The sequence below is a fragment of the Anomaloglossus baeobatrachus genome, chromosome 3 (genome assembly GCF_048569485.1).
Source record: "Anomaloglossus baeobatrachus isolate aAnoBae1 chromosome 3, aAnoBae1.hap1, whole genome shotgun sequence".
Lineage (NCBI taxonomy): Eukaryota > Metazoa > Chordata > Amphibia > Anura > Aromobatidae > Anomaloglossus > Anomaloglossus baeobatrachus.
In genome coordinates this window covers 661,740,170-661,752,674 of record NC_134355.1, presented here as the reverse complement: position 1 = coordinate 661,752,674, position 12,505 = coordinate 661,740,170, and the positions used below count along the sequence as shown (strand labels likewise).

Here is a 12,505-nt window from a genome sequence, read left to right as displayed (position 1 = left end):
CTGCTATTCCTGGTTTGACCCTGCCTGACGACTACTCTCATCGGACTGCAGCCTTCCACAGGTAGTGATCACCAAGACCCTGTGTAATTCCAAATCCCTGTATAGGGGTTAAAGGGTTTCAGGGTTCTGGGGGTCCTGCTTAGTGAGTGGCTTCCCTCTAGCCTCCCCATTACATCCTATCTGAGTCTGTTGATCCAGGCAGGCATTACAGGATCTTTAACTTTTGCCTTTTAGAGATAATTACATCTTCAACCTACTTATCTGTTCACAATAACAGTAACTTTGACGAGAGGTGCCCAAATTTTACATGCCACCGTACCATAGACTTGAGGTCCTGAAAAAGTGAAGAGTTTTCTAGATGTTCAAATTCGGCACTTTGCAACCATGAGCACAACGCAAAACCTCAGAGGATATTTTTCAATTCAATAGTGTTGAAACAGACCTAGTATTGCATCAGATAGAGCCAGATACAATAAGTACACTGGGGACCTCTAGTGGCCGTCACACTGGAACTGCAACCAGGGAATGACATCAAATCACATTGACTACTTCAGACTCCTCAAAAACTTGTTGAGGTTTTCATCTCCTGAAATTCTGTGCTATTTTTTTCCACACATACCGATGATCATTGTGGCTAAAGAGTTCTATTTTATCCTCATCGGTCCACAGGACTTGTTTCCAAAATGCATCAGGCTTGTTACGATGTTCTTTTGCAGACTTCTGATGCTGAATTTTATGATGAGGACACAGGAGAGGTTTTCTTCTCATGACGCCATATTTGTGCAGGAGTTTCTGAATAGTAGAACAATGTACCAATGTAGAGTCTGCTAAATCTTCCTGAAGGTCTTTTGCAGTCATGCTGGGGTTCTGGTTTGCCTCTCTAGCAATCCTACGAGCAGCTCTCACAGAAATTTTGCTTTGTCTTCCAGACCTTATTTTGACATTCGCTGTTCCTGGTAACTACCTTTCCTTAATTATATTTAAAACTAAGTAAAGGGAAACTTGAAAATACTTTGCTATTTTCTTATAGCTTTCTTATGCTTTGTGGTCCTCTACTATTTTAATTTTCAAAGTGCTAGGCAGCTGCTTAGAAGAACGCATGTCTGCTGCTTTTTTGGCATAAGGTTAGTGGAGACTAGGATTTTTTTTTAAAGCTGTTAAATTTGCATCACCTGACCTTTACTAATGATGATAGTGAACAAGCCATAATCCTCACAGGCTAAATAAGGTCTGAAACCTTGGTCAAAGTTATCTGAGAACACAATTCTAAAAGGCGTATTGGTCCATTTTCCTTTTAGTAATTTTTCAAATGTAAAATATGAAAAAAAATGTCTAAAATAAAAAGGACATTTGTCATCTTTATCTTTAACCCTTTTAGAGATACAGTACTCCTACTCCAGCCTAACTACTATTTATCATTGGAGGCCTTTGTGATGGTGACTTCCTGTGTCAACCATGACTCAGGCCATAGGGCTAATTTTTTTAAACAATGCACATCCGTGTGACAAACGCATCTGTTCTGTATACGGTCTGTTTTACATCCGTGTGCCTTTCCGGTTTTTTTTGCGGACCGCTAAAAAAAAACAGAAGGAGGGTTACATACATTAAAAATCTAGAAAGATAGCTGGATAGATAGATGGATAGACAGACATATATAATATCCCACGCGCCTGCATTTTGTAATCTTGCACCCTTTAGTGCCTTTCATGTGGCACTAAACGGTGTTTAGTTTTGGGTTTAGCCACAAATTAATTATTTTCGACAAAAAAAATGATGTCAGGTCCCCCTTTTTTTTGTACACAGCTGAGATGAAGCAGACAGCTGCAGCCTGCAGACTGTAACTGGCAACTCTACCTTGGCTGGTAATCCAAGACAGAGGGCACCCCATACTGTTATTTTAAATTAAATAAAATAATTAATTTAAACCAAAAAACATGGGCTTCTCCCCAAATTGGATCACCAGCCAAGGTAAAGCGGACAGCTGTGGTCAGGTGTTCTCAGACTAGGGATGTCCACACTTATTGAAGACTCCTCAGCCTTAAAATAGCAGGCTGCAGCTGCCCCAGAAGTGGTGCATCCATCAGCTATGCCAATCCTGGTGCTTCACCCTAGCTCATCCCATTGCCCTGGTGTGGTATCAAACTGGGTAATATATAGAGTTGATACCAGCTGTGTAATGTCACCTGGCATCAAGCCCTGGCATTAGTAGTGTCACAGCATCTATCCGATACCCAACATCACTAACCCAGTCAATGATAAAAAAAATAGACAACAAAAAAAATTATTTGAAAAAACACTCCCCAAAACATTCCCTCTTTCACCAATTTATTGAAAAGATAAAACAAATCCAGGTCCAGCATAATCCAATAAGGGGATCTCACAACAATCCATACCATACTCACTGTCCCAGTCATTGAAGAACAGAATGTTACCCATTGGCTGAGAGAGCAGTGCAGTGCAGTGAGCGGAGCTAAAATCATTAGGTCATGCCAGGGTATAAGAGCGCCGACATCATGAGGTTAGCTGAGTTCATTACCTGCAGTGATGAACTCCGCTTAACTCATGACATCATCGCTTGTCACAGTCTTGGGCCACCCGCAAGACTTGATGTGAGCACGCAGCGTCATGGAAGTCAGTGACAAGAGCTGACATCACGAGTTCAGCGAAGATCATCCCAGCAGATAATGATCTCAACTAACCTCCTGATGATGACGCTCGTCATCCTGCAGCTGCTCGCAGTGCTCGCACAATGCTGTGTGAGTCACTGCGGGGCTGGACAGGGCAGTGTGACATAGACTGCAGGGGCACCGATAGACTGAAGCCACATGTAAGTTTTTCCATGTGGCTTCAGGGGATCCCAGAAACCATATGTGAGTCAGAAATGCAAGCATTCTCCAGGCTCTCCCCATTCAGTTTCATCACTTCCCATCCATTTCAGCCTTTTTCTTTTCCTCCAGACCTCTTTGTTGGGTCCAGCAGAAAATTACTCACAGTTGCCATCGACTTGTATTTTACTCGCTATTCATAACGAATACACGAATATTACAAAGTATTCGTCACGAGTATAGTGAATACAAATATTACAGTATTCGCTAATCTCTAAACATAACCCATAAACTTTTCCACATATTTTTCATGTTACACTCACAAATTGAAATGTTTTTTATTGGGATTATATGTGATATACGAACAAAAAAGTAGAATGTATATTTCAAGTGTAAAGGAAATTATGCCTGGTTTTCTAAACATTTTAAAAACATAAATCTAAAAATTGTAATGTAAATTTTTATTCCGCACTCTTTATTCTGACACTCATAAATAATATCCTGAGTGACAAACTACTATCCCTCACACTAAGGGACCCTAGGCTATCCCTAACCTGAATTGCCCCTGAAGGTTGCGACGCATGGAGTCCCATGCCTTATTGTTCTCCAGACCATATGTAATCTGTTACACTCTCCCCATGCCCAGGGAAAAAAGGGGCAGGAGTGTGATGGAAACACAGATTAAGACAGACAGGGGAAAACAAGAACTTATACACACTGCAAACTCACAGGAACAAACAGTAAAATACTAATGAGAAAAGCAAGAGCAGAAAGGCAGCAACAAAAAGATAAGAAGGGTTAACAACACAACTGCTCACAGCAATAATTCACACCAACCTCGAGTAATACTTGATCACATCAACGCACGAGACCAGTGTAGGTACGCTATTGCTGGCATTAATGGAATACTCCAACCAGCATATATAAGATGGGAGCTCCCTTACATGTGATCAAAGAGATTAACAAGCAGCCCAGCAGAGACAAACCTTTGCTAGCCTGCCTAAGTCTGTGGGTTGATGCCCCTTGTCTTCCTGCAGTGATTACAGACATCAGGGAAGTTATCAGCTAGAGTGCCAGAAACGGTAGTTTCCACAGATCTTGACACCACCATGACAGTCAAAGGTGGCTGTAAAAAATTCTTATGACAGTACCCCTCCCTAGAGGGAACTTTGAACCCTTAGCACCTGGTTTTTCTGGATGGTGATGGTGAAAACTCATAACTCAACATTCAGCATAGATATCAGAGGCTGGTACACAAGTCCTCTCCGCAGGATCCTAACCCCACCAATGAACCAAATACTGCAACAAACAGCGCACAAAATGGGAATCAAAAATTTAAAAACCTGAAACTCTAATGACTCATCAATTTGGATAAGAGGTAAGGGAAGAGACGTCCTGGAAGCCACATATTTAACAGAGACCTGTGAAGAACATTATGGCTTTTGCATCATGCCGGAAGGATCAGACGGAAAGCCATAGGATTAATGCTAATAATTTTACACAGACCAATATACCGGGGTCCTAATTTCAATTAAGGTATTTTGAGTTTAATGTTCTTGGTAGATAACCACATAATATCACCCGCACACAGTTCCAGACCAGGCACAATTCTTGAGTCAGCCACACATTTATACTTAGAATCCATGCCACGCAAATGCACTCTGCATGTCAGCGTTCTTTACAGAGTCAGCCACATGCAGTGATTGGCTGCAACACACTGTAATGCCACAGCCATGTTGGTTGTGGCATTACAGTGATTGGCTGGCCGCACAGCGTCATGAGGTCTGTGCTTGTCACGCTGATCCACAGTCAGCTAGTGTAGGGAGAGTTGCTGCTGAGCTAGCAACATATTTAGCGTTTGTCTTAGGTAGTGTAGGTACAGGAGCCGGGAACCAGGTGATCTCAGATCACCGTTGCTATAGTAACCCGCTCGTTAGGTTACTATGGCAATGGTGGCAACGGTGACATCATCGCTTACCAACCCCCAGCCTCTGCTCACTCATTGAGTGATTAGACCACACGGGAAGCAGAAGCATTCTTTCTTCCACTGTGCTTTCTGATATAGCAGAGCTGCGTCGGTTGGAAGACAAAAGACCAGGATCGTGGAGGGGTGAGAGGGAGTAATAAAAATGAAGTCCCTAAGTGTGTCTGTGTATTTATTTCTAATAAAGTATTTTTTCTCTGTGTGGTGTCTTTTTATAACCTTTTATTGAAGATTCTAAATGGCCGGATCAAACTTGGCCTGACATTAAGAATGTCGGACTAAAGACCAGCTGGTAAATTAAAGCTGGTATTAACCCCCTTATTACCGAGAGTGCCAGCCGGCACCAGGGCCACTGGAAGAGTTGGATACAGTGCCAGAAGATGGCACTTCTGTGAAATCGCCATTTTCTGGGGCGGCTGAGGACTGCAATTCAGAACGGGGGGGGCCCAAGAAAGCTTGGGCCACGCTGTGGTGCGGATTCCAGTTCCCAGCTGCCTAGTTGTACCTGGCTGGACACAAAAATTAGGCAAAGACGACGTCATTTTTTAAAATTATTTCATGAAATTCATGAAATAATTAAAAATAGGGCTTCCCTATATTTTTTATTCCCGGCCGGGTACAAATAGGCAGCTGGGGGTTGGAGGCAACCATACCTGCCTGCTGTACCTGGCTAGCATACAAAAATATGGCAAAGCCCACGTCATTTTTTTTAGTTTTGTGGCAAAAAAAATAAGAAAAAAGGGCTTCCCTGGATTTTCCATTGCCAGAGAAGGTAACACCAAGCATTGGGGGTTAGCAGCCAGTAGCTGCTTGGGTTACTCTTTGGTAGCAATAGAAAATGCTTTGGGAGCCCACGCATTTTTTTTTACCCCTAACCCTAGGATTAGGGTTATGTGGTTTTTTTTTTTGTTTTTTTTCAATAAATTAAAAAAAAAAAAAAAAATCGACATGGGCTTTGCCATATATTTGTATGCCAGTCAGGTACAGCAGGCAGGTACGGGCTGCCCCCAACCCCCGGCTGCCTATTTGTACCCAGCTTGGAACCAAAAGTATAGGGAAGCCTTTTTTTTTTCAATACTTCATGAATTTCATGAAATAGTTTTAAAATAACAACAACGTGGGCTTCACCAAATTTTTGTGTAGGTAGGCAGCTGGGGACTTGAATCCGCAGTACAGGATGGCCCAAGCTTTCTATCCCCCCCACTGCGAATTGCAGTCCGCAGCCGCCCCAGAAAATGGTGCGTTCATAGAAGCGCCATCTTCTTGTGCTGTAGTCAAATCTTCCAGCGGCCCTGGTACCGGGTGGCTCACGGGGTAATAATGGGTATAGGGCCAGCTGTGTATTATCAGCTGGCCCTAAGCCCGAAACTCATGGTATCATGCCAATATTAGACGTGCCCACCATGAATTTCTAGTAAAGAAGAAAAAAACAAAAACACAGAGAAAAATATTTTTATTAGTAATAAAACACAACACAATTAGTGACTATCTTTATTGAACTACTATAACCCCCCCTCCAGCCCTCTGCCGTAGTCCTGGGTCGAGGGTCCCACGATGTCCAATCCAAGTCCAATATCATCTGATCAGATGTGTCAGTTTCAAGGACCAGAATCAGATGACACATCAGCTGATTGTTTTAAAGCTATTTAAACAATTCAGCTGATGCATCAGTAGAAAAAAAAAATATTCTCACCTCTCTGCAGACTCCCAGGTCACATCCAATCGGCTCCAGGACCCGCCGGTAAGTGGCTCATGATGTCACCTGACAGCATCATCTGATCGTTTATCTCCAGCGGTAAAACGCTGGCCGGCTTTTATGAACAATCAGCTGATTCATTATCTGATTGTTTAAAAGCCACGGCGGTAATAAGCTGGACGGCTTTTCATGCTGGACTTAAACGATCAGATGACTCTGTCAGGTGACAGCATCAGCTGATCACCGGCGGGTCCTGGAGCAGATCGGATGTATCCCAGGAGTCTGCAGAGAGATGAGTATGCTATTTTTTTCTACTAATCACTTTTGATTTCACTTATCAGCAAATATACAGGCAGAGAGAAGCTGCTGCACATACGCTACTAAGCGAAAGTGCATGTCACACGAGAGGAGGAACACAGGAGTCTTCCTCCCCCTAATACTCAGACAACATTATTCACTGCAGTGACCTGGGAGTCAGAAATGCTTACAGGGGTCTTCCCCATGCAGTTACCATGTCATTTGAGCACTGTTCTCATACATTTGTAACATTTTTAGTATTTCTGCAGACCGAAGACGATGCCGCCAGAAAAATGTTCGAGTTTCCCATAGGTTAATATTGGGCTCGGTGCTCGGATTGAGCAGCTGAGCATTTCAATATGCTCGATACGAGCATCGAGCACCCGAGCATTTTATTTCTCGCTCATCCCTAGTGCTAATCAATTTTGGGCAGAGAACTCAGTACAAACTAGAGCAAACAAGAAAACTCCGTTGTGCAAAGAAAGCCGCCAAATAGGAGTATTATGCCCACTAGAAGTATTATTTATTATTCAAATATTAAAAAAAAAATACATAGTCAAAATAAGTTTTGCTATTATTAGCCGGTGCTACATAAAAACAGGTGGGCAGCATAGAGTCCACAGCCAATATGTTTCAGTAAACTAGAAATAAACAACCAACTGCTTAAAGGGAACCTGTCACTAGTTTTTCGGCCTATAAGCTGAGGCCACCACCACCGGGATCTTATATACAGCATTCTAACATGCTGTTTATAAGAGCCCAGGCCGCTGTGTAGAACATAAAAAACACTTATAATACTCACCTAACGGTCACGCGGCAGTGGATTTTGGCCATATGTGCATCTCTGTTGTCCGGTGCCAGCGCCTTCTCTTTCGGCCATCTTCGACCTCCTTCTGAAGCTTGTGTGCATAACGCATCCTACGTAATACACACTCGCCGGTCCTGTGCAGGCGCACTACAATACTTTGACTTGCGTTGCTCAGGGCAGGTCAAAGTGCGCCTGCGCAGGACCTCACTGCCGGCGAGTCTGGATGAAATAGGACGCATCATGTACCCCGGCGACAGAAGGACGACAAAGATGGCCGAAAGAGGTGGCGCCAGTACCGGACAACGGAGATGCCCATCTGACCCAATACTACGTAGCAACCGTTTACGTGAGTATTATAAAGTGTTTTTTATGTTCTACACAGCGGCCTGGGCTCTTATATACAGCATGTTAGAATGCTTTATATAAGAGCCCACTATAATAATAATAATAATAAGTTTTATTTCTATAGCGCCAACATATTCCGCAGCACTTTACAATTCAGAGGGGACATGTACAGACAATATGAGACAATACAAAATGACAAAATTAAGATACCAGGAGGAGTGAGGGCCCTGCTCGTAAGCTTATGTACTGCCCCGAGGCTCGACCGGATGCGGAGCCGCCCGGATCCATGCTCGTCAGTGAGTTGCTTGATTCCTCACGGACCCGGGGGTCACGTCGCTCTGAAAGGGGGTTGGCGCCACACGGTTGTTTGTAGGGGATTTGAGTTCATGACGCCACCCACGGATTGTGGTGAATGGATGGACACCACCGCTGCCGTTGACTAGGCTCCCGGGGACGGTGTTGCGCAGCTTGGTGTTGACCCCTCCGTGGGTAGGGGGATGATGGTCCCGGGGGCCCAAGATAAGGTGCTGAGGCGGGGGAATGGATGCGTGCTGGGGTGTCGGTACGGTGCGGCGCGGTGCGCGGCCTGAAGGCACTGTTGTACTCACTATTACAAACACGCTGGAGTCTCTGGTAAACCAAAAAGATGGTGAACGGTGCCTGCAGCCGGCTGCAGTTTTCCCCTTATCAGGTTGGTGGTTTCCGCCTTTCTCCTGTACCTTACTTATGTAGAAAATGTCAACTCCTATGCCTGAGCAACGGTATTCCGCTCCCCGGCTTGGTATGTGCCGGGAGAGCCCTCTTTGCCCGCAGACGCTGGCCCCTTGGGTCTCTATGCCTGGGCGGTGGCGTTACCCTAATGGTTGGGCTGTTGTCTTCAGTCGGGTCTTAGGTGGGATAGGTCCTTAAGTCCAGTCCTCAATCAGTTGATTTGACTCAGCCCGGTTGTTTCTGGGCCTCGTACTGGGTCTGAGTACCCCTCCTGGTGCTCCGGTTTCCAATCGGTTCCCCGGTTCGGTATCGGCGGGCCACCGCCCATACTCGGTCCCTACGGTTCCATCGGCTGTAATCCCAGTTCCTGCAGGCGGCCACCACCGTCTACCTCCTTGCCAGAGGTGACTGGGCTCCAACCCAGACACTGGGTGTAGACTATTGCAGACCTAGGCACAGGTCTGCCCTTCAACTTCACTCCACTCCACTGTCAAAGCTAGACTAGACTGCTCTGCTGTTTTTCCCGCTTCGGGGCCTGTGAACTCCTCGGTGGGCAGAGCCAACCACCTGGCTCCACCCCCCTGGTGTGAACATCAAACCCGGAGGGAGGTGACAAGGGTTTTGTAGTTTGGCTGCTGTCACCTTACTAAGGGGGGGGAGCATGTGTGTGTGTGGGACTACCTGTGACAACCTGGCTAGTCCTGGTCGTCACACTTACAGTCTATGAGGAAATAGGGGAGGCACAAAAGGTGAATGGGGGGGAGAAAAGCTTGTTATATATGGTCCAGCCATCAATTTAATAGGGGATTCAAAACCAGCTGCATGAACCCGTCATCGGCCAGAATTTATACAGGCACAGGGGACTAGAATTGGAAGTAAATTTTTGGGAAGGCCAGAAAGGGACTAGATTAGATCAGGGCAGTGAGGTGACAGGCTAGTCTAAAGAAATGCGTTTTTAGGGCCTGCTTAAAGGTGTGGTGGTGGCCGCAGCTTATAGGCCGAAAAACTGGTGGCAGGTTCCCTTTAAGGCACAAGTTCATTGCTCCTCTTAAAAACTATTATACTAGCTGACAAACTTTGATTTCCTTCCCCAGAGAGGTGCAGAGAATGTTTTAAATATTCAATTTCGGTTATTTTAGGACTGAGATGAGACGCATCGAAATTCTGGAATCCATCAGGTGGTAAAAATTATCAACTGCTTGACAGAACAGAAGAAAACACTTTCGAAATATGTTGTATGCTGACAGGAGGAACCAGTTAAGCCAGAATATTTTGATGCAGGGTTCATTCAGGGCAAGAGGAGGGAGGAAATGATTGAAAACAAGTGTAAAAACGCCCATCATCACAGCACATCCTTCAAAATCCGAGTGCAGTGCGTCTCCAGCCCGAGCCGGTGAGTGGATCCCACGTATACTTTAATACAATACTCGGCAGTTGTCACAGATCTTTGTGGCTTTTTTCCCACCATGAGCTTTTTGTGAGTTTTTGAGATTACTGCATCTCTGCACCTATTGTGTAAATTAGAGTACTTGTTATTTGTGTTTTAGGGCAATTTTGGGTGTATTTTTTTTCCACATGCATTTTTGTCGTCTAAGCTGCTTTGTATTTAATACTTCCTAAAAGGGAACCTGTCACCAGTTTTTTCAGTATTGAACCAAAAGTTTCACCTTCTGCAGCTCCTGGGCTGCATTCTATGAAGGTGCACCTTGTTCCCTGACTCCCCTTCCAGACCCCACAGATACCTTTCTAAAATCTGCCGTCACAAAGTTAAATAAACCGTTCTGGTCAGATGGACGTTCTTTTTTTGGACTCCTTTCCCTCCTTTTGCCGCTCTTTGCCATTTGAGGATTGACGTGGATGACGCATCTGTCATCATCCACGTAGCTTGCGCAATCTTTCATGGCTCGCGCAGGCGCACTTTGATCTTCACCATTGTGAGCAGAGCCGAAAACATAGGTGCGCTTGCGTGAGCCAGTGAGATCTCTCACAATCTTGCGCCTGCGCAGAGAGCTCATCGCCTCGTGCAAGTGCACCTATATTACGTTGAGTAAAATAGACACCAAAAAAATGAGCCGGCGCATGACTTGGTATACATACAACTTATTAGTCTCATGTTCACACTGGCCATAAGATAACAAACACCCAAGATGAAAAAAATATGAATGTATACCCTGCTGTAGCTAAATAAAAGCATAATACATATAAATAAAAATAGGGTACTTAGTAAACACTATTTTTGATCAAAAAAGCACCCACTGCAACAAGGTGTATACAATTCAGGACAGTACCTACACTCTCTAGTATTACAACCTTACCGTGTATCAAAACAGACCTCAATCTAAATAAGGGAAGAGAATGACTGTTTCCTGACCAGTTTTGACATACTATCTAGCAGTATAAAAGTTGAGGCAGGGAATGCAGCCAACAGCTATTTAAGGTAAAGGCATTATGCTTTTTTGAGCAAAAATAATGTTTGCTAAGTACCCTATGTTTATTTATATGCACTATGCTTTTATTTTGTTACAGCAGGGAGTATGTCATTATTATTTTCATCTTGGGATTTCTTTGAATTAAAAATAATTACAGTGGGCAGGAAATTTTATTAAATCCAATCCACTTTCCTGGAATTGTAACTGCTTTTGAAGCAAAAACTCACCAAATGCTCATTGCTTTTTTTGGGGGGTTGGAAAAGAGCTTATACTCAACCTTCGGTGTTTTCATCCTTTTTTGGTGTCACCCCTGTCCCATGGCACCATCTTGTGCGCTTAACTTCTGACTGGCCGTATGTCAGAAGTTATATCATAAACTTTTAATACAGGTCTTTAAGAGCCAGAATGAGGGTCTCATAGAGTTGTATTGAATTGTGACCTCCAGCACACTTAATGAAACACCACTCCAGTACTGAAATAAAAAGAAAAATGCTGGAATGGTGCTTTAAGGCTTTTTTCCACACAAGACCTTATTTGTTTACAACTATGTAAAAAATAATTATTTTTCTGTCTGATCAGCTGACACATGCCTCTAATAGCCGAGGGTGGATCGGAGATCCGCCCTTGGCTGTTAATCAGCTAAATCCTGTAGTCAATCTCTGACAGTGGGATTTAACATGAGCCAGCTGGGGAGTGTGCTATTTCCCGCTCCCATCGGTGGCCATGTGACATGATCGTGAGTTGTCGATGGGTTGTCATGTCAGCCGGGAGTCAGATGATGTCCCCGGTGTCTGTCATGATGAACTTACTGAGGACACTGGTTGCAACCAACATTCATTGGAAGTCATAATTTCTGCAGTACAGAGCGATGCTGATGCTGATGCTAGTGCTGATGGGTGGTGCTGATGGTGCTGCTGATGCTGTTGCTGATGGTGGTGCTGATGGTGGGGCTGATGGGTGGTGCTGATGCTGGTGCTGATGGTGGTGCTGATGGTGGTGCTGATGCTGGTGCTGATGGTGGTGCTGATGGTGGTGCTGATGGTGGTGCTGATGCTGGTGCTGATGGTGGTGCTGATGGTGGTGCTGATGCTGGTGCTGATGGTGGTGCTGATGGTGGTGCTGATGCTGGTGCTTTTGCGCTGCTCTCTACAGCAAAAGTGATCGGGCGATCACAGCTTGAAGTCCTCTGGGGATTAGAAAATGCAATTAAAAGTCAGAAAAAGTTTTTTAAAAATATGTAATAAATTAAAAAACAGGTTCAAATCACCCCCAATGAAAATAAAAGAAAAGAAAATACACATATTTTTTACACTTTTTTTGCAGCTACAGTCATGGCTTATTACACTATAAGCACGCCATGGTGCTTTGACTGACAGCTACCGCCGCTGCCATTGGGGTTACCCTGGGTGA

At 44.4% G+C, this 12,505-nt stretch overlaps 1 protein-coding gene across 1 annotated transcript in view; it reads left to right on the top strand.

Annotated features, from left to right (window-relative positions):
- Positions 1–10,022: 10,022 nt before the first annotated feature.
- LOC142297001 (cytochrome P450 2K4-like) overlaps positions 10,023–12,505 on the top strand; it is a 90,239-nt gene continuing 87,756 nt past the window's right edge. Inside the window, exon 1 of the mRNA XM_075341208.1 lies at positions 10,023–10,059. The gene's annotated coding sequence lies outside the window, so the exon portion shown is untranslated. The remainder of the gene's footprint in view (positions 10,060–12,505) is intronic.